Genomic DNA, 25,855 nt, shown 5'->3' with positions numbered 1-25,855 from the left:
GATTTAGGCACAGTCATGAAGTTTCTATAAATGTTTATGTTGTTGTGAGTTGTTGCACCTTAAAGTGGCACTGCAAATAATACATTGATGTAATGACAAATGTGTTGTTGCATAGGGCACTGATGATCATTTGTATGTGGACCACATAAAAGAAGAAAATATTTTTGTTTTTGATAAAGTCATTTGTTATATGATGGACAGTGTTCAGTTGTATCTGTTTGATTACCTAAATGAACTTATTTGTTTTGTACATGTTGTAGAGAAATATATATGCATAAATGCATTAAAAAGGAATGTTGATTCAGAAACTGATTCTGATGTAAAATAATTCTCTGAATTCAGAATATGTAATGTTGTTATGAATCGCTTACATTTTAGGCTAAACGCACTTAGCAGTGCACACAGGTTATTCAGACAATCTGAGGAGCTCATTAGGAAACCGGGACCGTCAGCCATGCATGCAGCGATCCCGCACACCGAATCAGGTTGCGACCGCCACCCTGGCAGTCGGATCCTGCATCTTAACATTGCGGCGGTTGCTGCTGACAGCAGCACCCGCCCCAATGCGAAAATGCCATGTTGTGCATTTCACAGCACTAAGTGGCAGGCACCACACGGTGCCTGCCACATAGTGCTGTGCAATGTAGGGGGGTACCATAGGTACCCCCAAGTGCACCATCACCTCCCCCAACACAAGGGGCCCCCAAACCCACCATTTTACTGGTGAAGACCGCTCCACCAGGCAATCCAGAGGATTTTCTGTGGCAGTTCTGTGGCGGACGGTCTTTGCGACTGCCACGGTCGAGGTGAGATTCCTCCGCCATCCTAATTTGGCGGGGGAAACTCGCAGTCGGCATATGGAAGGACAGCCACCGCATGGCTGGTGGTGGCTGTCCTTCCTCCATCCTAATGAGCCCCTCAGTTCGGAATGTACTTTGATTTATACTAGAGTAGGGTTATAGGCAGTTCCTTTCACCTGTATTGCACGCACGCAAAGACTACATTAAATAACGTAGTCAAAAACAGAAAAAATTGGAGTGCTCCACCCATTATTTTATGTGCATTGGTATCAACACAAGCAATAAAGTCACTATTTTGTTAGGTCCAGTCAAAGGTTTCAGGAATTTAAACCTGAGCTCAGCCCCCAGTAACTATGGCACAGTGCACAGAGGCTTAACTTAATGAAAATATGTAAAGCATTGAGAAGTATCAAAACAGTTAAAAATTAAAAAACACAATACAATAAAAGTTGCACTTCATAGTATAAAAATAGAAAACACGTTTATAAGCAAACTGATACCAAGATGACAAAATTCCAATAAGAAGACATGAGGATATAATTTTTTAAAGATTTAAGGGAAACCAGCATCAATAAAAATGCAAAGCACCAATGGTTGTCAATGGTTGCCGTATACTGGGACATAGGGAAGATTTGAGGCTGCCTGTGATGCGGCACGGGTCAAATACACCAAAAGATTGGCCCAGCAAGGGGCTGGAAGTAGAGAAGTTTAAAAAAACTTTTTATGTGCCAATTTGAAAAAGGATTTGGGGTTTTTTGCTGAAGAAAAACTCTTCACCTTGCAGGACAAACCCTAAAAACAGTCCTATGCCATGGAACTGCTAGTCAGATAACTTTTTGTGGTCAATTCCCTTGAAGCTGTGGAGCAAAGGTTTTGCAAAAGTTCCCAAACTTCTTTTGGTGCCCAGATACCAACAGAGAACAAAAATGGGTGTGGCTCGAATCAGCAAGGCTGAGCCCAAACACATGCGAAACACAAGAAAATGCCAATGCTGATAACCTATTCAAAGAGTGAATCAATCGTGGAAGAAAATATCAAACAACCACGACTATACTGATTAGTAGTATTTATTTCAATGACATCTTTTTTATATATAATTCAAAAACATCTTGTATAAAAAATTTTTAGAACACAAGGATGAAGCACCGCAACAATATTTGACAAAAAAACATATAAAAAAACGATACACTTGACACAAATGACTGTACTGTCGATTTGGCAGATATACTAACTTACAAACACATTCATACACCACTCCTCATACATCCAAAAACACTCATTCAAACAAAACTGCCTTCGGTAACCTGCTAGCCACAATATTGAATTTACCAAAGGACTATCCAAACCTAGTGAATTCTTGATCAAAACAATTTAAATGTGTATATCACCTATTGTTCCAGAAATCGTTTTACAATTAAGCAAAGAAATTCTTAGAATGCACCAAAAAGATCTATTTACACCAGTGTTTGGTATCACAACAGAAAAGGGTTGACACGTTTCGAACCCCTATTAGTTTACACAGAGGAGTTCTCCTCAGGACCAAGACACTACAAAAAAGAGAAAAAGGAAAGATGTAACTACACCTAATGAATATACAATGACCCAAGAGTACAAACACGCTCATATCCGTCTTGGTATCACAATTCTTACCAAAGTGGCAGTGCATTTGTGGATGCCTTTTCTTTATTGATGAATAGACAAAACTAAAAAGATAAGAAAGGAACTAGATCAAAGTCGTGGACAGAGAACAGAAAGTGACAGAATCAGTCAAGGCATTATGTAGTGTTAAACCACTTACTGTAATGGCGAAAGTCCCGGTTAGAGGGAATTTGGGTGACTGTCTAGATTAGTTTGTTTTCATGCCACATAATATAGTGGAAGCGGGTCGCTCCACACTGTAAGACAAACAAGGGTTTCTGTATGAAGTTGGGAAGGAGTCGGCAATTATTAAGAAAAACTAGTCTAAAGGGAGCATACCTTACGGGTGCTTCAAACAGCAAAAACTCGGTTGGCTTGAAATTTTACTGAGCCGGAACCGACGAATCTGGAAACAAATGAGCCGTGAATAAATAAAGGTCTCAAAAAGTTTACACCAAGGAGTAACAACGGGTCGAAGTTCCATGCAAGCTGTGTTTACCTAATTCGTGGCGGGAAGCGCATTACATCCAACGAAACGAGAATCCATCGCTTCTAAGCTCGCACTTCCGTGTAGCTTCTAAATGGAATTCTGGGTGCACCCTGGAATTCTGGGGATTGTAGTTTAGTGATCCAAATGCAAATGTGGCGGTCTGTATACACTTAGTCAGCTGAATCAAGGTAAAGATGTATTACTAGAATATACAGTGAAAGTTAATAAAATTGCCCAAAGCGGGATGGTGTTGGCGCAAAATCCTAGATGACATCTGTAAAAGGAGGGGCTTCTTTAAATAGACCGGACAGTTGTGAACACTGTGAGATTAATGAAGAAAGAATCTGCCGCCTTTATAGTCTATAGATTTCTGATAATTCGTTCAAACCAGTGATTGCGGTGTCAAATTTCACAATTAGCATTGCTTCACGTTGTGAAAGTTTTAACTCCAAATACCCTCCTCGAGGATCCCGTTCCACTTTCGAAATGACAGTCCAACGGAGATCTTGTTCAACATGTGACATTTTGTGCCAGTGATTAACAAGTGGTGCCGTCTCAACATTTTTCCTAATCCGGGACTTATGTTGCGTTATTCTATGACGGACCTCCTGATTAGTTTTTCCAAGGTATAACATTGGGCAGGGGCATAATATTCCATAGATAACGTATTTCGTCTTGCAATTTGAAAAGGTGTCATGCTTCCAATGAATACCTTTATAGGAGAACAAAGCTCCTCCGATCGTTTGGTCGCATCACGAACAAGTCCCACATTTGTGATTTCCTTTTATTGGTGTTAAACCCATCATTTGTCTTAATGTTGGTTCAATGGCCTTATTGGATGATGCCCTGACTATATGATTGGCCACTCTTTTTTCTCTCTTAAAAGCAAATAAGGGGGAACTTTCCAGAGAGGGATCCAAATTCTGAATCAAATGCCAATTCTGGTGGATCACTTTTTTAGCTGGTTGGAATTGGGACAAAAGGTGGTAACAAAAACTTGACGTTCTGTAGGAGATTTCTCTTTTTTGATCAGAAGTGTTTCCCTGGGGGTCCAACAGGCTCTCTTCATAGCTGTTTTTACCAGTTTTTTCGGGTAACCCCGATCCCGTAGTTTTTCAACAAGGTTATTAGCATGGATACTGTAATCATCTTTAAAAAAAACAATTCCGTCTTATTCTTAAAAACTGTCCGTAAGGTAAGTTTTCTTTTAGACTTCTAGGGTGATTACTTGAAAATAAAAGAGCCTTGTTTCTGTCCGATGGTTTTGTATATAATGTTGTCACTAAGCGTCCTTCAGCTGGAAAGACTTCCACATCCAGGAACGGTATCTTTCCCAATGAAGAATTGATGCTGAACTTGATGTCTAACGATCTCTGATTGAGCAAATCAAAAACTGTATCAATTGATCGTGATTCCCAGTCCATGTCATGAAGATGTCATCTATGAACCGCAGCCAGGTTGTTATGAATTGTTTGAACGGGTTATTATTATAAATGAATTTTTCTTCAAACATGGACATATACAGTACTGCCAATTCTGGGGCGAATGGACAACCCATTGCTACACCTTTAGTCTGATAAAAAAACTCACTGCCAAATGAAAAAAAGTTTTTGGGCTGAACGGAGGTAAGTATACAAATGAGGCCACCTATGTGAAATCAACAACTGTGCCACATTCTGTCTCAAACTTTAATTTCTCCTCTCGAACTCGTTCAAGCATTTCACTACGCAAAGCCTTTCATTCAGCACAAAGTAAGGATAGAAAACAGAGGTTGACAGAGTCTTTGTTCTTCTCTTAATATAACAACAGACTCCCTCAGCCTGAAAGGCCTTGCAAGTCATATATAGGGTCATCACGTCCAAAGTCTCTCTAAATGATACCAGGCAGAGTTAAACTGTAAGTTTGTAAGAGATGTGCTTTAACGACAGGCTAGAGTTCTCTTTTTTTTTATTGAGCAGAAACATAGAGAAAACAGCAAATTAATGCAGTCAATTTGAAAGATATACTTCACTATATAACATATTAATTTACGCAGAATCTTGATATAAAAGTTCCATCATACATCAACTACTATAAAGTGAAGTGCTTGCAAATCGAATAGAACCGATAAAGTACATTGCAACCCCATTTATTTTGCTACAATAGTGTATTTTCTATGTCAGCGATTCTCTTAACATAGGTTTCTCTGAATATACCTTTCCCTAAAGTGCGACGTGCCAATTCACCAACATAATCTGATTTAAGCCCATAAAGTGCATTTATGTAGGTAAAAACTTGGTATTGCCTTACAGCGTCGCTTTTCTAGGAGGTTTCTATCAGCTCCATATATTTCCATGTAGTTGTAAATCTTTTAATAGCACCTATTCTCTTGGCATAAGCTTCTTCAAATTTCCTTGTTCATATCATTTTATTAAACCACTCCGAATAGATGGGTGTCTTAGCAGACCTCCATTTCTGCAGTAACAGAGAAGGCGCAACAAGGGAAGCAATTACAATAAATGTTTCATTCCCTCTCGATATTGCTAAGTTTTGTCTCTGACTAAGGACACCAAAGAGTGCTACAGCTGCCTCAGGATCTAATCTTTTCTGTAAACAACAGCTTAGAGCAGTGAAGATTCTTTCCCAAAATTGTCCTTGCTTTGGGCAGGTAAAGAAAGTGTGGAGCCAACCTCCCTCCCTTGCTACCTGGCAGCGAAAGCATTTATTCTCTAATTCTGGACGCATCTTATGGAGAGCTTTAGGGGTATAGTACGCCCTCCAGAATGACAGAACAGACATTCTTTTAAAATTGACCGAAGGCTAGAGTTCTCACCCTAACCAGGAATGAACTTGTAGGACAGCCCCAACGTCCCATAAGGAGGGGTGTTTTGCAGTAGGCGGGTTCAGTACCTGCATAATCTGAATGATTTCCATCGTCAGTAAATTTTGGCCAACACAAACGCCATGCAGTAAATAATGACCCGCTGCTATGTATGATCTATAAACATTAGCTGTCCTGTAAGACAAACCAGAGGTGAACAATTCTGACAGATAGTTAATCACATGCACTAGATCAGTTGCAAAAGGATCGTAACCCCATGAAACACACTAACAAACCCATTTCTCCCAATCCAGTGGATATGTTTTCCTTGTCCCAGATGCCCATGACATGGATATGAGTCATAAGGTGTCTGAATAAGGCTTTGGGATTTGCCATTGTCTCCTGAAATCTTCCAGGCCATCAGAACTAACAGATCCTATTCTACAAGAGGGTTCAACTCTCCTCCCTGGCCTAAGATTACTTCCCTGAATGCCAGTACTAGGATAAGGAAGTCGACAGTCATTTCCACCCTGATTGGAATCCAGCCCTGTGACCTCTAAAGGGATGTTACTACAACTGTGGTATCCCTGCATCTGCATAAATGCAAGAGGAGTATTGGCAGCACAGCAGTTCACTGATAGAATATTGATGACAAAAACATTGATGTAAAAAATATCAAGAAAAAAAACAATAGAATACAAAAATATCGACTCCCATACCTAAACAGGTAAGTACAAAAATATTGAATCAAAAATATCAATGTAAAAAATACAGATGTAAAAAAACATTGATTTAAAAAAAAAATATATATATATATATATAATAAAATAATATATTTAAAAATATTAATATTAATCTTAACGAAATAAATTCATTTTAATATACATTTTAACAAAATAAACAAATAAACGTAAAAAAAATGAAACACGCAAACATAATATTTTATACATATATATATTACTTTAAAATAATTAATAAACTATTATCTTTAATTTATTTTACAACTTTAAAATTATATAAAAATAATATAAATCAATAATTTAAAATATAAAACAATTCTATAATAATTTAAAACATTAAACTATTAAAAAATATTTAAACTTAAAGTTCCTAATACAATCAGTGCCACAGTAGGGAAAGTGTTGGATAGCGGAGGGGAAAAAATTACTATTCCCACTCCAAAGAATGCAACAGTAGGGAAAGTATTGGATAGCGGAGGAGTAAAAATTACTGTTCACAATCCAAAGAGTGCAACAGTAGGGAAAGTGTTGGATAGCGGAGGGGTAAAAATTACTATTCCCACTCCAAACAGTGCAACAGTAGGGAAAGTGTTGAATAGTGGAGAGGTAAAAATTACTATTCCCATTCCAGTGAGAGCAACAGTAGGGAAAGTGTTGGATAGCGGAGGGGAAAATATTACTATTCCCACTCCAAAGACTGTAACAGTAGGGAAAGTGTTGGATAGCGGAGGGATACGCATTACTATTCCCACTACACTGAATGCAACAGTAGAATAACTGTTGGATAGCAGAGGGATAAAAAATATTATTCCCACTCCAGTGAATGCAACAGTAGGGAAAGTGTTGGATAGCAGAGAGGTAAAAATTACTATTCCCACTCAAGTGAGTGCAACAGTAGGGAAAGTGGTGGATAGTGGAGGTATAGCTATTACTATTCCAACTCCAGTGAGAGCAACAGTAGGGAAAGTGTTGGCTAGCGGAGGGGTAAAAATTACTATTCCCACTCCAATCAGTGCAACAGTAGGGAAATTGTTGAATAGCGGAGGGGTAAAAATTACTATTCCCACTCCACTGAATGCAACAGTACAATAACTGTTGAATAGCGGAGGGGTAAAAGTTTTTATTTCCACTCCAGTGAATGCAACAGTAGGCAAAGTGTTGGATCGCGGAGGGGTAAAAATGTACTACTCTCACTACAGTGAGTGCAACAGTGGGGGAAGTTTTGGATAGCGGAGGGGTAAAAATTACTATTCATACTCAGACAATTAAAACAAAAATAAAAAACATTACAAATTATAAAAAAATCATAAAAATAAATAAACAATATTTAGAAATGAAAAATCAATATTAAATATATAAAAAATAAAACTATAATATTAACTACATGTAAAAAAAACTACAAATAATATTTAATCTAAAATAATAAATACATTTATAAAATAAAATTCTTTTAAACTGGAAAATATTTACAAACAAATAAATTAATTAATACATAATTGTTTCTGTTGTATTTCCTACCCTATAACACCACACCAATAACAAAAGACTTTGACATTTTTAAGTAACATTATTCCCAAAATGTACATAATTAATAATCAATTTAAAAAATATTGTTAATTTAAAAAACACTAATAAACATTAATTGACTACAAACACTTTAACACTATGATATCCACAACACACACCTAAATTAAACTCTAAAATTATAAAACACAATTAAAACGTATTTATAAATTAAAAACCATTACTATTAACAACTAATAATAAAATAATTAAAATGTATTTAATACCCACCCTTTACCCCTTTGAAAGTAAAAACAACAGACAAAAAATTCAACAATTACCCAAAATACATATAAAATAATTAACAACTATATAATAATTAATTAAATACAAATTACTTCCCACCCTTTACTCCTATAAACACCAAAACACACATGTAAAAATAATTACACAATTACCAGCTTGAACTGAATATGCAAAAAAGAGAGACGATAGAATACACACCATTTCCAACACTCCTTCAACTTTTTTTAAAGTTATTCAAACAGGTGCATGCAGCCTGGACCTGCGTTTTCTGCCCTTTGTCACGCAAACAATTAGAATCCACAACACAGCCTCCTTTGTCTGTCCAGTGTGTGTGTGTGTTTGCCACAGGCCACCATTTGCTTTTGTTCCCCATGCCATGTGGCCAGGTGCCATTTTGTTTAGACAGTGTCCATAGCATAAGCCTGCATGTGTTCTTTGTTTTCCAGGCCTCCTGCTTCTTGTTGCCATGTGGCTGGCGGCCATTCTGCGTAGGCAGTCAGTGTGCTTTTGCCATAGGCCTGCATGTGTTCTTTGATTTCCAATCCTCCTGCTTCTTGTTGTGACCATGTGGCTGGTGGCCAATTTGTGTAGGCAACCAGTGTGCTTTTGCTATAGGCCTACATGTGTTCTTTGTTTTCCAGGCCTCCTGCTTCTTGTAACTTGTGACCTTGTGGCTGGCGGCCATTTTGCGTAGGCATCCAGTGTGCTTTTGCTATAGGCCTGCATGTGATGTTCTTCTATCAGTATGTTGTGGCCATGCCTCCTTGCTTGCTGGTTCACCATGTGGTCGGTGCCCATTTTGTGTAGGCAGGGAGTGGGCTTTTGCCACAGGCCTGTATTCTTCTCTTTGTTCCCAATGTCTTATTGCTCAGTGTTGTTGTTGTTGATGACCATGTGGCACTGGCTGGCAGCCATTTTGTATGTATAGCCAGTGTGGCCCTATGCCTTAAGCTTTCATGCATGGGTGAGCAATGAGATAGCATTTTAATAAATGATATGCTTGAGGATAATTTCAATTATTTATAAAAAAAGAATAATATTTTTTCAATTTTAGTTTTGTATTAAACATTTTTTATAAATATTGTTCTAATTTTTTTAATTTTTGTATTTGTTTTAATTTTTTCAAATTTTCAAATTTTTATTATTTGTATTTCCATTTTTTCCATTTCTTTTTATTTTACATATTTTTCATGTAATGTTTTTCACTTTTAGTTTTTTTTTAATTTCCAGAACATCTGGCATCAATGAAACATCAACCCCGTGTCTACTATAAGTGCACAACAGCATTCATTGTCTAAGTATTATTCCAATGTCATTTGTCAGGTGCAGCTCCCTGAGTGCCATATCCCGTGTGATGCACATAAAGCAAACAGTTACATCTGTATGTTGTTGCTCTTTCTTATCCTTCCTGTGTGTACTGTACACCATGAAAGTTTATGTTAGTGTGGTTTTACAAATGGATACACTGTATTGTTAATAATTACTTACGTAACCAGTGACCACACAGAGGGGTCGATTCCGATCCGGGTCGGACAGCTCTCTGAGAGCTGTTCGTAGTCTTACCTTGCGACCAACACATTCCGGGAGCCAGTCCGTCCGGGCAATGAAGTACGATGCGCATAACTGACACAAATCCGACCGACATGTAGGCTGCGATTCAAGCTTCATTTTCCGTACGAGCCGAACCTCCGATCGCCGAACCGAGTCGCCCGGAAGCAGTTCCCACAGCAGTTTCCAGCCGGACAAGTACGATGCGCAAATCATACGCGTCGGACGGGTCGCCACGAACAGCACGTCACAGCATCCGGGAAAGCAGCATATCCACGGCTACGAGACGGACCAGCTAGCAACAGGTACGAGATGGAGCAACTATCAGCGTGTACTAGACGAACACATCATGAATCCCATTGCGCAGGTCATACCATTACTGTACATTTATGACCGGATCAAGAACAGACGCGGACGGCGCAGATGGTAAGTCAGACACCCACCCCACAAACAAACGACAAGTACCCGCCAAATGTCACACACACCTAGAGGATCCATATCCTGTCCACTAGCAACAGGCCACCAAAGGGGTTGCATGGCCATCACCACAACCAGCCCCACTCATAGGGGCTATGTTGCCCATCTCTACTGCCACCCCCACCCATAGGGACTATGTTGCCCATCACTAATGCCACCCCCACTCATAGGGGGTATGTTGCCCATCACCACTACCAGCCCCACTCATAGGGGTTATGTTGCCCATCACTACTGCCACCCCCTCCCACAGGGGACCTGTTGCCCACCACTATTGCCACCCCCCTCATAGGGGTTATGTTGCCCATTACTACTGCCACCCCCTCCCATAGGGGAGCTGTTGCCCATCACTACTGCCACCCCCACTCATAGGGGACCTGTTGCTCATCACTCCTGCCACCCCACTCATAGGGGTTATGTTGCCCATCACTACTGCCATCCCCACCCATAGGGGACCTGTTGCCCATCACTACTGCCACCCCCACTCATAGGGGACCTGTTGCCCATCACTCCTGCCACCCCCACTCATAGGGGTTATGTTGCCCATCACTACTGCCACCCCACCCATAGGGGATCTGTTGCCCATCACTACTGCCACCCCCACTCATAGGGGACCTGTTGCCCATCACTCCTGCCACCCCCATTCATAGGGGTTATGTTGACCATCACCACTACCAGCCCACTCATAGGGGTTATGTTGCCCATCACTACTGCCACCCCCTCCCATAGGGGACCTGTTGCCCATCGCTACTGCCACCCCCACTCATAGGGGTTATGTTGCCCATCACTACTGCCACCCCCACTCATAGGGGACCTGTTGCCCATCACTCCTACCACCCCCACTCATAGGGGTTATGTTGCCAATCACTACTGCCACCCCCACCCATAGGGGACCTGTTGCCCATCACTACTGCCACCCCCACTCATATGGGACCTGTTGCCCATCACTCCTGCCACCCCCACTCATAGGGGTTATGTTGCCCATCACTACTGCCACCCCACCCATAGTGGACCTTTTGCCCATCACTACTGCCACCCCCACTCAAAGGGGACCTGTTGCCCATCACTCCTGCCACCCCACTCATAGGGGTTATGTTGCCCATCACTACTGCCACCCCCACTCATAGGGGACCTGTAGCCCATCACTCCTGCCACCCCCACTCATAGGGAACCTGTTGCCCATCACTCCTGCCACCCCCACTCATAGGGGTTATGTTGCCCATCACTACTGCCACCCCACCCATAGGGAACCTGTTGCCCATCACTCCTGCCACCCCCACTCATAGGGGTTATGTTGCCCAACACTACTGCCACCCCCACTCATGGGGGACCTGTTGTCCATCACTCCTGGCACCCCCACTCATAGGAGACCTGTTGCCCATCACTCCTGCCACTCCCACTCATAGGGGTTATGTTGCTCATCACTACTGCCACCCCCACTGATAGAGTTCATGTTGCCCATCACTCCTGCCACACCCACTCATAGGGGTTATGTTTCCCATCACTACTGCCGCCCCCACCCATAGGGACTATGTTGCCCATCACTCCTGCCACCCCCACTCATAGGGGTTATGTTGCCCATCACTACTGCCACCCCCAACCATAGGGGTTATGTTGCCCATCACTACTGCCATCCCCACCCATAGGGACTATGTTGCTCATCACTCCTGCCACCCCCACTCATTAGGGTTATGTTGCCCATCACTACTGCCACCCCACCCATAGGGGTTATGTTGCCCATCACCACTGCCACCCCCACTCATTAGGGTTATGTTGCCCATCACTACTGCCACCCCACTCATAGGGGTTATGTTGCCCATTACTACTGCCACCCCCACTCATAGGGGTTATGTTGCCCATCACTTCTGCCACCCCTGCCCATAGGGACTATGTTGCCCATCACTCCTGCCACCCCCACCCATAGGGTTTATGTTGCCCATCACTACTGCCACCCCCACCCATAGGGACTATGTTGCCCATCACTACTGCCACCCCCACTCATAGGGGATCTGTTGCCCATCACTCCTGCCACCTCCACTCATAGGGGTTATGTTGGCCATCACTCATGCCACCCCCACTCATAGAGGACCAATTGCCCATCACTCCTGCCACCCCCACTCATAGGGGTTATGTTGCCAATCACTACTGCCACCCCCACCCATAGGGGACCTGTTGCCCATCACTACTGCCACCCCCACTCATAGGGGACCTGTTGGCCATCACTCCTGTCACCCCCACTCATAGGGGACCTGTTGCCCATCACTCCTGCCACCCCCACTCATAGGGGACCTGTTGCCCATCACTACTGCCACCCCCACTCATAGGGGTCATGTTGCCCATCACTACTGCCACCCCCACTAATAGGGGCTATGTTGCCCATCACTACTGCCACCCCCACCCATAGGGGTTATGTTGCCCATCACTACTACCACCCCCACCCATAGGGACTATGTTGCCCATCACTCCTGCCACCCCCAATCATAGGGGTTATGTTGCCCATCAGTCCAGCCACCCCCACTCATAGGGGTTTTGTTGCCCATCACTACTGCCACCCCCACTCATAGGGGACCTGTTGCCCATCACTAATGCCATCCCCCCTCATAAGGGTTATGTTGCCCATCACTACTGCCACCCCCACTCTTAGGGGTTATGTTGTTCATCACTACTGCCACCCCCACCCATAAGGGTTATGTTGCCCATCACTACTGCCACCCCCACCCATAGGGACTATGTTGCCCATCACTCCTGCCACTCCTGCCACTCCCACTCATAGGGGTTATGTTGCCCATCACTCCTGCCACCCCCACTCATAGGGGTTATGTTGCCCATCACTACTGCTACCCCCACCCATAGGGACTATGTTGTCCATCACTACTGCCACCCCCACTCATAAGGGTTATGTTGCCCATCACTACTGCCACCTCCACTCATAGGGGTTAGGTTGCCCATCACTCCTGCCACCCCCACCCATAGGGACTAAGTTGCCCATCACTCCTGCCACCCCCAACCATAGGGGTTATGTTGCCCATCACTCCTGCCACCCCCACCCATAGGGACTATGCTGCCCATCACTCCTGCCACCCCAACTCATAGGGGACATGTTGCCCATCACTACTGCCACCCCCACTCATAGGGGACCTGTTGCCCATCACTCCTGCCACCCCCACTCATAGGGGTTATGTTGCCCATCACTTCTGCCACCCCCACTCATAGGGGACCTGTTGCCCATCACTCCAGCCACCCCCACTCATAGGGGTTATGTTGCCCATCAATACTGCCACCCCCACCCATAGGGAACCTGTTGCCCATCACTACTGCCACCCCCACTCATAGGGGACCTGTTGCCCATCACTCCTGCCACCCCCACTCACAGGGAACCTGTTGCCCATCACTCCTGCCACCCCCACTCATAGGGGACTTGTTGCCCATCACTCCTGCCACCTCCACTCATAGGGGTTATGTTGCCCATCACTACTGCCACCCCCACTCATAGGGGACCTGTTGCCCATCACTACTGCCACTCCCACGCACAGGTGTATGCCCATCACTACTGCCACCCCCACTCATAGGGGTTATGTTGCCCATCACTATTGCCACCCCCACCCATAGGGACTATGTTGCCCATCACTCCTGCCACCCCCACTCATAGGGGTTATGTGGCCCATCACTCCTGCCACCCCCACTCATAGGGGTTATGTTGCCCATCACTCCTGCCACCCCCACCCATAGGGTGCTGTGTGACTATCAATATCAACACCCCCACCCATAGGATGGGTGATGCGCCACACATCCATCATACACCAACATTAGGTATGTCAGCAAAATACATCCCCCCTAACATCATGACAACATTGTGTAGTCTGTGACAAATGCCCACAACAGTGTATATGGCTTCGAACATACAATGTAACTACCATCACATGTGTGACCAAAAACATGGGGCCCGATTCACAGAACTAACTTAAGACAAAATCCTAAACTTACTACCATTTTCGTATTCACAGAAGGCACTTACTCATTTTGGTATTAACAGAAGACACTTACTCACTTCGGTATTCACAGAAGTTAGGAGTCTTAACTTTAGGACTCCTAAATGCCTTCTGTGAATACCGAAAGTCTTAAAATTAGGATTTTTCTCAGTTTAGGAGTCCTAAAGTTAGGACTCCTAACTTTACTACTACTAAACTGAGAAAAATCCTAATTTTAAGGCTTTCGGTATTCACAGAAGGCATTTAGGAGTCCTAAAGTTAGGAGTCCTAACTTTACTACTACTAAATTGAGAAAAATCCTAATTTTAAGACTTTCGGTTTTCATAGAAGGCATTAAGGAGTCCTAAAGTTAGGAGTCCTAACTATACTACTACTTAACTGAGAAAAATCCTAATTTTAAGACTTTCGGTATTCACAGAAGGCATTTAGGAGTCCTAAAATTAGGACTCCTAACTTCTGTGAATACCGAAATGAGTAAGTGCCTTCTGTGAATACCAAAATGAGTAAGTGCCTTCTGTGAATACCAAAATGGTAGTAAGTTTAGGATTTTGTCTTAAGTTAGTTCTGTGAATCGGGCCCTGAGTGTGGCCTATGCAAGGCAAGCATCACAATAGCACTGCGTCAATGTGTACTAACACCCCCTCACTGTGTAGAAGAAAACTTAAGTGTGGGGTTCCAAACTGCAGCAAATGTTGAACATTGTGTTGATGGGATCTAAACCCCTGCTCATCACAGTGACCAAAAGGTAAGTGTTATCATGGTCAAAGCTGCAAATCCCAAACAGCATGTATGATTCCTGGTCCCAACACATGAAACCCTTTTGTGGCAAAGTAGTGGTTGTGTCCCATACCCACAGAGATGTGGTGAGGCTAACAGTGCTGTGAAACCCTAACATACTCGGCCATGTGCAGACAAGCACCACCCATGGGGGCTAACATTGCATACAGTGCACAATGACACAAAAGAAGAAGTGACCATCATAATGCATACACACATCTCGAAAATAGACACACAAATCAATACATCCTGTGTAGACTGTAGGTGTCAGGTTACATACTCCCATTCCATGGCAGCAATGGGACCTATCAACCAGGATGAATGTGCCGAATGATGTGATATGACTCACAGGGACAGCAGGGAAAATCACCCAAACAACATCCAGACCATGGCCCACAACAGCAATATCAATGCACTGGTGCAGATGCACAAACACAAACAGGCAACCTCACACTGCACATCTGACACAACATGTGTGTGTGTGTCTCAGTATCCACATGAGGGGGGCTGAACCACAGTGAGACAGATGTGTACACAGTGCCATACAAAAGTAACCCATCATTGGGCCCCCCTTAGTGGGCAATCAGGCATTGTGAGATGAGAGGAGTCCAACAGACACATGTGACACAAGCTGGAATGAACAGCAGCTAAACGAGCACAAGACTGACACACAACAGCACTACCCCCTGGGACCATACATTGGGGTGACACAAGCATGCATGATACGTCCACTGTGATGACAAAGGTAGATGTCGTACAAACTGTGAAACCCAGACATATGTCCTGTGCCACAAAAGTACATCACACCTACACAAACACAAATCACTCAGCATGGCCCGTCATCCATGGACAAACGGGAGGTAGGGGCCGAGCCAAGCAAACATTCACATCTGTCCACCCTCAACACCACACACCCTGAACTGCACCAATTTGCATCTGTGAAGCCCACATGGACATGTGACATTGCACATGCACCCATGACAAACACAGTAATGATGGGAGGAACTAAGGTGCACAGACTCATCACACAAGGACAGTCTACAACCCTGGTGAATGACAGACATACTGCACAGTATGCGGTACATGGCCATGACGTCAAAGCTCCCGTAACCTTCGGAATCCCTGCCACAGTCCCAGGACAATGCAGAAGCCAAGGAGAACCACAAGGCACACATGCTGACACCTGCCAACATTGCAGCCCTGAACCTGACGAGTGGGAGCAGTCACACACACACATACACATGTCTCAATCACCGAAAGGTACCACCTAGGGACATCTACATGATATTGCGAACAAACAAGTGCCTTGGGGACCCCTGACTGTGTCCCATCTGCTTCTGAACACATCATCACCACTCATAACTGACAAATCCCAATGATGAAACACCAATTAACAGTAGTGAGCCATGCACCCACACATCTGGTAGCCCAGGACAAAGATGTGGGATGAACACAGTACAACTCAGCAAGCATCAACAACAGGAACATATCAAGAGAACACTGCCTGTGTATAAAAAGGGATGTGGACACACACACACATGCTCACACAACACACACCATGGGCCCAGGCAATGTCACGGAACAACACACCTACTTGGGGGGACTCAACTCCTGTGGAAGCTCAGCTGTGCCTAATATAGTCCCAGCAGGTCGCAGTCATGTCAGCAGAACACTTGGACAGTCTGCCATCAGTTACCACCCAATGAAGGCTCTGGTCACAACAGCCTGGGTACGGGAGTGTCCCTTAAGTCATCTGCACATACTCAATACATATGCCCACCAAGTTGCACAGAGGACCCAGTTGCTCCTACACCAATGATGCCCACACCTGCAGGTCCAGTGGAGATGCGCCCACAGTCAGGGAAATAGACAAATTGGACAATGGGAAGCACATCATATGTGCATGTGTGCAAGCCACAGATGTGACCATGCAAATGAAATGTTTACATCTATGTACCAAAATTGTTAATCATGACACTCCCAGTTAGCTGCAAAGGATGACATGGATACCGAACAGAATAGGATACATATCTCATGGACCACATGGAGTACATCACATCAACACCTCAGTATTCTACATTGAAAAATCAGCATTATAACTGCAAGGTCATGGTAAACATCATCAACATAATGTACAGCTAAATCAAATTCACAAAGATGAATACAAATGCTTTATTCAGCAAATTTGAAATGCAAATGCAAAGTCCTTTCAAAACAAAGGCCAATGGCCAGTCCATATCCAAATGTCAAAAATGTGATGTTAGTGACAACTGTCACACGTTGCTTGCCTGCACTGGTAAGGACAGGGGACATCCACTCGTAGAGGCATGCATGGGGGCAGGCCAGGCACCACAGGGACAGGATCAGGGCTCAGCAGAAGGAGGCAGTGAAGGGGTGGTGGAGGCAGGAGAGTCACTGGCAACTGCAGTGGAGGTGTCTGGCATAGTGGGTGCAGTCACAACTGTGGGGCACAAGTCAGATGGGGTGGGTGCCGGCACAACTGCAGTGGGCAGGGTCAGCTGGAGTGGACTGGGTCCCCACTGCAGTGCCCAAGTCAGACGGGGTGGTCGTGGACTCCACTGCAGTGCCCAACTCCATGGGAGCGGAATGGGGTTCAGGTGAGGTCGCAGGAAAGAGGGGGGGCCACGGTCCCCACACCAGTGGCACAAACAGTCTGACCGGGAGGGGTGGGGGTGGAAGAGCAAGTGGTGGGGGGGGAGGGCCTGTGCATTTTGGGGATGGTGTATCTATGGGTGGGGGAACCTGGGGCAGGGTGTGGCAGGGGAACCTGTGGAGTGGTGGCCTGAGGGATGGAGGACGGAGACTGTGTCGTGGAGCTGCGGGCGGGGTGGGGTCTTGCTCTTCCAGCTCCGGGGGGACTTGCGGGCGGGGGCCTCAGTCTGACTGCACCAGGGGGAGGGTGTCCGGGTGTGAGGGGCACTCCCCCCTGTGTGTGGGGACTTCCTCTTCCCATTGCAAGCTGGATCTGCTGGATCGGTGGGGAAGAGGCCAAGGTCACAGAGGAAGAGCTTCCTGGGATATGGGGTTGCAGGTGAGGCAAGGGATGGGGTCTTGGAGGGAGAGGTATCGGAGGACTGCGGAGTGGTTGTGGATGCCTATGTGTGTGTTTGCAAACCATCCCCTGTGAGTGTGGTATCAGTCTCCTGAGGTTGCTTGTGTGCACGTCTAGACTTTGGTTTGGGTGTTTGTGTGCTGCCCGTGTCTGTGGGTTTGGGTGAATGTGCTGGTGTGTGTGTGCTTGGGACAGGTAGGGTGCTAGTAATCGTGGATGTGGCAGGGGTAGGAGGGGTGAGGCACTGTTGGAGGAGGGACACTGCTGCCGACAGGGAGGAGGCCATGGACTGATTGGTCCTCTGTAGGGCAGACATGCCTGATGAAATTCCCTCCATGAACGACACCAGTTGTGTCAACAGACTGGTGTGTGCATGGAGGACACTCAGCATTGATGTATGCCCTACATGGATCTGTCGAAGCAAGTCCACAGACTCCACACTCAGGGCAGCAGGGGACACAGGGGCAGGGGGTGCGGTGCCTGGCACAAAGGAGACATGCTCCCGAACACGTGAGCCTCCACGGACCTCTGGGATGGGAGTCGATGAGAGGGTGGTAATGGTGGTGGTGGCGGGGACAGCCTCATTAGCTGGGGTTTGGTGGCTGCTGACACTCGCCTCCACAAGGGAGTCATCATCTGAGCTGCTGTGGCCCTCAGCTGGGGTGGATGGTGCTGAGGACTCCTCGGGGTGGCTCCACTCGCCCTCCATGCCACTGGGTCCCTCCAACTCCTCGCTTTCTGTCCCAGTCTGGCTCTGTGATTCCTCCTGGTCCGTGGCGCTGTCCCCTCCTGTGGCCGTGTATGTATCTGGATAGAATTAGGAAAAACAGAACAACATCAGTCACATGCACTGACCGCACACACCACAGTGAGTACAGCACATCACAGGGCAAGCCCTGGCATCATCAGCTGAACACTGTACAAAGTACTCACACTGTTTTGAATAAGCCAATTGTCAGTCGCACCATCAACCATGGCACTCATATCCCTCCTGGACTTGCACCCATATGTCTGTTGAATGTTGGATGCTAATACCCCAATGTGCAGACATGCACCACCTACACCTTGGACATGCAAGTGAACATGTAGGAGTATGTCACTATACACACATCACATCTCTTGTCACTGACTCAGTACAGGTGTCAGGAAGAAGGGATGTCCAGAGTCTCATTTCACATGCTTGTGATGCATACCAGCAACACACACTATGATGTTCTCATGTCCTGATAGTCAATGCCACAATGGGGTGCATGGAGCACATTTGACCCTAATGCAGGATCACTCATAGCAAGTTAAATGCCATGACATAGGCATGCCTGGAAAGTCAGTCATCACTGTCTCTTGTCACAGGGGCAGGGCATCCAGACAACAACAGTGTGCACTGTGTCACAATCATAGGCCATGTGTAAAGCAAACTCTGCAGCTGACAAGTGCACTTGTCCATCCCCTGCAAACAACATATCCCGGACCCAGAGGACCCCACATCATACAAAACAGACATGAGTGTCAGTGAACACAACTCCCTGAGCAAGAGCACCTCACAGTCTGCTGTGCATGAAACACAGCTGCCTAAACTTCACAGTTGCATACACCATTGTGCACTGTCAAGTGATCACACAACTCTATGTCACACAGGTCTCGTCTCCTATAGTCACATCTCAGATGTCCTGCTGACCCTCAAACTCATGAACACCCCAGTTTTCCTGAAAAGGAAGCCACACCACAATGACACAGAGGCAGACACCTGAAGGCACATGTCATTAAGCACAACCTGTAAGTTGATACACAGGAGTGGGAGTACAGAGTGTTTCTAAATGTCCTGGAGTAGGCATGACTGTCCAGGTCTATGTGAAACAGTGTATAGCCCTGGACAGTAGTCAGGTGCCTAAACAAGTGTGACACACTTGATATTCATACTCCTGAGGACAAAAATGTGGAGTCCCCTGCTCCATGGGTGTGTTTGAAATACCCCAGGCACATGTGGCGAGTCAGACCAGCAATTGGAACACATATCAAGGGCACACACAGATCACATGTCAGATCTCAGGCATTGTGTAAACAATTGACCCACCCATGAAACACACAACAGAGTCACGGTAACAGATGCTATCCGGAACCTGAAGCATAGCTGACTGCAGGGACACAGTGCCCTAGTGACACAAGCCACAGAATGTAGGGTCCACACCTGTGGATCAGATGAGGAGGGTGCATCATACAATCAAGGGACATGAGTCCTGGACTACAAGGCCTACGTAATGTGGAGGTGTGACCAGGTCAAAAGACTGCAATTAGCATGTCAGAAATAGTACACAGATTAGGCATGGACTTACCCCCCTCCTTGCTGCTGTCTGGCCTTCAGCTGCCCATCCAGGTCCGGGAAGACCAACGCCAGAATCCTGAGCATGTGGGGGGTCAGGGTCTGGTGTCCACCCCTCCTGCGAGGAGGTGACAGCTTCAGCTGGACCCTTGCGATCTTCCGGGTCCAGCCCCGAAGGTCCTGCTACCTCTTCTGGCAGTTGCGGATCCGGCGCTTGTAGACCCCCACTGATCTAACTGCCTGGGTAATGGTCAGCCAGATCTCCTGCTTCTGGTGGACATCAACCTGTGAGGATGACAAAGTGAAAAGTCCTTTACCACACATGCCACATATTTGGGCTGCACACAGTTGGATATACATGTAGTCATCACAAAGGAAAATGAGGTACACAGGTAGTGCACCCATGGAAATAGACAAATGCCCTGCATGTCTGACATGTTAACATTGCCTGGGAAGTTAAAGCTTGCACAAATGCACTTTTGCTGCAGAACACCTGTTCATCACATGTACCTACTCACTTTGGGGGTTGAAAGTACTCAGTGAGTACGCTTGCCACTGGTGTACACACTGCTAGTACTACTAGTCAGACAACATGCACAATTAGGAAGGCAGTGGACTGCACACTCACCTGCTCCCCTGGTTTCTCATACAGCTTGCAGTACTGTGGAAGGAGCCCGTCCAGCAGGGCCTGGTTCTCCTCCTCAGTGAAGGCTGGGGCCCTCTCCAGAGTATGTGCCATAGCAGTAGCCAGAGGATGCAGAGACAGCAGCAGTGGTAGCAGAGATGTGGTCCAATAGCATGTAGTGCAGGCAAGTGAGCTCCCTGGGGGCCAGCCAGCCTTATATCTGTGCTGCAGAGGCAGAATCTGTGCCATGTGTCCCAAGTGACAGGTCCAAAACGGTTGCATTCTATGAATCTGGCCAATCCATGGAATTGTACGACTCGTACCTGACTTCCGCATTGTTCAAATCTTCACCTTCATGACACCCTAGAAATTGCAACATTGTTGTAGGCATACAACTGAATTTCCAGTGCACAACTCATACAAGTTTTGAATCCGCGTCCGTCTCCATGACAGTCCAGAGCCAATGGGTGTGCACGGCTCGGTCAACTGACTGTACAATGCGTAGTTTGAAAATCCACAAGCACCCATCTCCATACGATTCAATGGCCAAGGCGTGCGCAGGGCTCGGTCCGTGCCTGCACGACGCGTATGCATGATAGTTACCCGCATCGGTTCTCATTGCAGTCAATGGCTAAGCGTGCGCACGGCTTGGTCCAGAACTGTGCAATGCGTATGCATGATAGTCACCCGCATCGATTCTCATTGCAGTCAATGGTTAAGCGTGCACACGGCTCGGTCCATGCCTGCACGACGCGTATGCATGATAGTCACCCGCATCGGTTCTCATTGCAGTCAATGGCTAAGCGTGCGCACGGCTCGGTCCAGAACTGTGCAATGCGTATGCATGATAGTCACCCGCATCGGTTCACATTGCAGTCAATGGCCACGGCGTGCGCACAGCTCGGTCCATGCCAGCACGACGCGTATGCATGATAGTCACCCGCATCGGTTCTCATTGCAGTCAATGGCTAAGCGTGCACACGGCTCGGTCCAGAACGGTGCAATGCGTATGCATGATAGTCACCCGCATCGGTTCTAATTGCAGTCAATGGCTAAGCATGCACACGGCTCGGTCCTGAACTGTGCAATGCGTCTCTGTAGAAGTCACCCACGTCGGTTGACATTGGTGTGATTTTTTGACAGCTTCCACACACAATTACTTGCCATGGACTCGGGTGCACACCTACCACACTACAGCATGTGCCACACTGTGTCCCATGGCATGTAAGGCTGCATTACCTGTGTGTGTAGGGGGGCAACATTTGGTTTGTTGTGTGGCACTTTGGTGCAGCCACTCCCAGGCTATGCACGTGTTCATGGGGACAGAATCCTTTGAGTGTTGCGCACATTACCACTGTGATGTGCAACTGTACAGTTAGGGGCATGAGTCATGGACACAGTTGCAGGTTGGATATGTTTAGGACATGTCACATACACCCTGCCCTGAATCCTGGGTGGGATGGTATGTACGTCACAGTGAGACCCATAGCCATAATTCTGATGTACACCCACAGTCTGTGTGCACGTTGTGTCTCAGATGTGTCTGATCAAATGTGCCCAATGGGAGACAGTCTCCACATCCATGTGGTTTGTGCATCAACATTGATGTTGCATGTGTGTCTACGAGACGTCCATGTAGGGCCTGCAGAGACAACAGTGGCCACTACCTGTGGGCCTCATGGTCGTTTTGTGGCGTGTACATGATACGCCATGTCATGCCAGTGTCCATGTGGCAATATAGGGACCCTGTGTATCTGCCTGTCAAAGAGCTGTGATGCCTGGGAGACATCAGGCCTCACTTGTCACTGTGGTGTGTGTTTGGAACGTGACAGCAGTACATAGGTACTGTGACACAGCCCAATGATTGGCCATTGCACTACATGGAACTTATGTAGACATGTGGACTTGAGATGTAAGGTGATGGGCATGTAGGTGACATATGTGTCCATACCCAACAGCACACACCTCAGTACATTGTGTATTGTCATGATGAATTTTGTGATATTTTGCTTGGTTATAGCCACATGGGTGGATGAATCCACAATCTTCCTTTGTTCATCCCTGTACTGCAGGGCACCAGCTGTCCATAGACCGCTCCCAGACCTTGAAACCATGCAGGAACGCAACTGCATCCAACGGTACCGCTTCACCAGGCCACTGATTGAGGAGTTGGCGGAGCAGTTGGCGCCACATCTGCTACCTGGCCGGACATACCCTACAGCACTGACCCCAGAGGTGAAGGTGATGGCAGCCCTGCACTTCTTTGCTACTGGTACCTTCCAGTACACAGTGGCTACTGCTGGTGGTATGTCGCAAACTATGTTCAGTCGTGTGCTACGCGATGTCTTGGAGGGGATGTTGCGTTTCCTTGACCTGTCCATCAAGTTTCATAGCCCAGGTCATCTCACTGACATAAAGGATGCTTTTTATACACTGGGGAGGATGCCGAACGTCATCGGATCTATTGATGGTACACATGTGGCCCTGGTACCACCACGGGCACATGAGCAGACATACCGGAACAGGAAACACTTCGGGCCCGATTCACAGAACTAACTTAAGACAAAATCCTAAACTTACTACCATTTTGGTATTCACAGAAGGCACTTGCTCATTTTGGTATTCACAGAAGGCACTTACTCATTTCGGTATTCACAGAAGTTAGGAGTCCTAACTTTAGGACTCCTAAATGCCTTCTGTGAATACCGAAAGTCTTAAAGTTAGGATTTTTCTCAGTTTAGGAGTCCTAAAGTTAGGAGTCCTAACTTTACTACTCCTAAACTGAGAAAAATCCTAATTTTAAGACTATCGGTATTCACAGAAGGCATTTAGGAGTCCTAAAGTTAGGACTACTAACTTCTGTGAATACCGAAATGAGTAAGTGCCTTCTGTGAATACCAAAATGAGTAAGTGCCTTCTGTGAATACCAAAATGGTAGTAAGTTTAGGATTTTGTCTTAAGTTAGTTCTGTGAATCGGGCCCTTCCACTCCATCAATGCTCTGGTGGTATGTCTTGCGGACATGTGTATCACACATGTGTGTGCACGTTTCCCCGGTTCTGCACACGGTGCCTACATCATGAGGAGTAGTCGCATTGCAACGCTAATGTCACAGATGCTAAACCTGCGTGCCTGACTTGTCGGTGTGTACTGACTGTTTACCATTGTGTGTGTTTGGCAATGTTGTATTCCACCCTCTTTCAAAACTCAGCTAATTGTTCAATTGTTTGTATGTAGGTGACTCCGGATACCCCAACATGCCGTGGTTGCTGACACCCCTCAGGAACCCTGTGACACCAGCCGAGATGCGCTACAATGAGGCACATGGTCCAACCAGGAGGGTGATTGTGCGGACATTTGGTCTCCTGAAAAGCCGCTTCCACTGCCTGGACAAGACCAGAGGGGCCCTCCCATATGACCCTGCAAAGGTGTGCAAAATTATCCTTGTATGCTGCATGCTACACAACATGGCAGTGCGGAAGAAGATGCGTCTCATCCAGGTTGACGATGACCTACATCCGCCACCTGTGGAGGATCCATGGCCTGGGCCACGATGCCAGTGATGATGATGATGGTGACGTCCGCACACAGCTCATCAACAACTTCTTCACCTGAATGTGAGTTTACAGGGTTGTTATGTCAATGTATTGAGTTAGCCTGAAATGTGTTGGAGCAGCTATGTTGCTGTTTGAGTGTTTCTGTGTGCTACTTGACTGGATGCATGCAGTGATGTGTCCTTTCATGTAGTCTGTACTCCACAATAGTGTCGACATGCTAACTTGTTTCTGTGTAGGTTTCTTGTGACATGTTTTGTGCATGTGTATTGCATTTCTCTCCTGTTCTGCTGTGCTTTTGACTGTGTCTTATGTCTGTCCTTCCCGGGGTACTTTGCCTGTTGTTTGGTCAACACTGACCCCCAACACCCAGAATCCAACCCCAGGGTGGAAGTTGTCGATTCCCAATAAGTGATGTACCACCCTGGACTTCAATTCTCCGACACTTTGTGACCGTGTGTCCACTGTCACGTAGAATTACCTTGCAACTGTTGTGGAATAAACATGTTGCTCATGTGTAATGACCCTGTGCTATGCTTTTTTATGTGCATTGTCTGCCTTCCCACATCTGACTGACATTTGCTTACCTCACCTGTGGGCTTGTTACCACTGACTGTGGATAGGTGTGGTGTCTGTGCATTCCACTGTATTTCAGGTCAACATCATTGTATGGGATGAGTTACATGGCCATGGTAAGTATGTGTTGTGGTGCCATAGTGGTGTGTCTCCCTCACATGTGTCACATCACCATGATTCACATAACGGTGATCACATTGCTGTAGTATTTGGCATGCACTGTGTTCTTTAGCAGATCAACATCTCCATGACACATAACAAGTTGGAATCACAACAGAGGCAAGTATAGTGTACTGGTGAGTTTATTTACAAACATGTGTGAGGATAGTGCACGGGATGGTGGGTGCTGTACATTGGGTTTTGAATCCAAAGTTCACAGAAGAGTTGGAAGTGTTGGTAGCTGAAATGTCCAGAGTAAAGTCTACAGTCATCTTCTACATTAGACCAACATGAACCCTCCATGTCATGTAGGCGAGTTGGGTTAGATACAACATGGTGAACGGTTTACACACAAAGAACATTTTCCAGAACAGGTTTTGAGGCCCTGGAGGATGTGCATGGCGATCTGCATCTCACTTGTCCTTCTTCGGACGACCCCTCTTCTTCTTCGGGGGGGATCCTCAGGTGCAGGCATCTGCGGTGCAGA

The sequence above is a fragment of the Triturus cristatus genome, chromosome 1_2 (genome assembly GCF_964204655.1).
Source record: "Triturus cristatus chromosome 1_2, aTriCri1.1, whole genome shotgun sequence".
Lineage (NCBI taxonomy): Eukaryota > Metazoa > Chordata > Amphibia > Caudata > Salamandridae > Triturus > Triturus cristatus.
Note: the sequence above shows the minus strand (reverse complement) of the source record.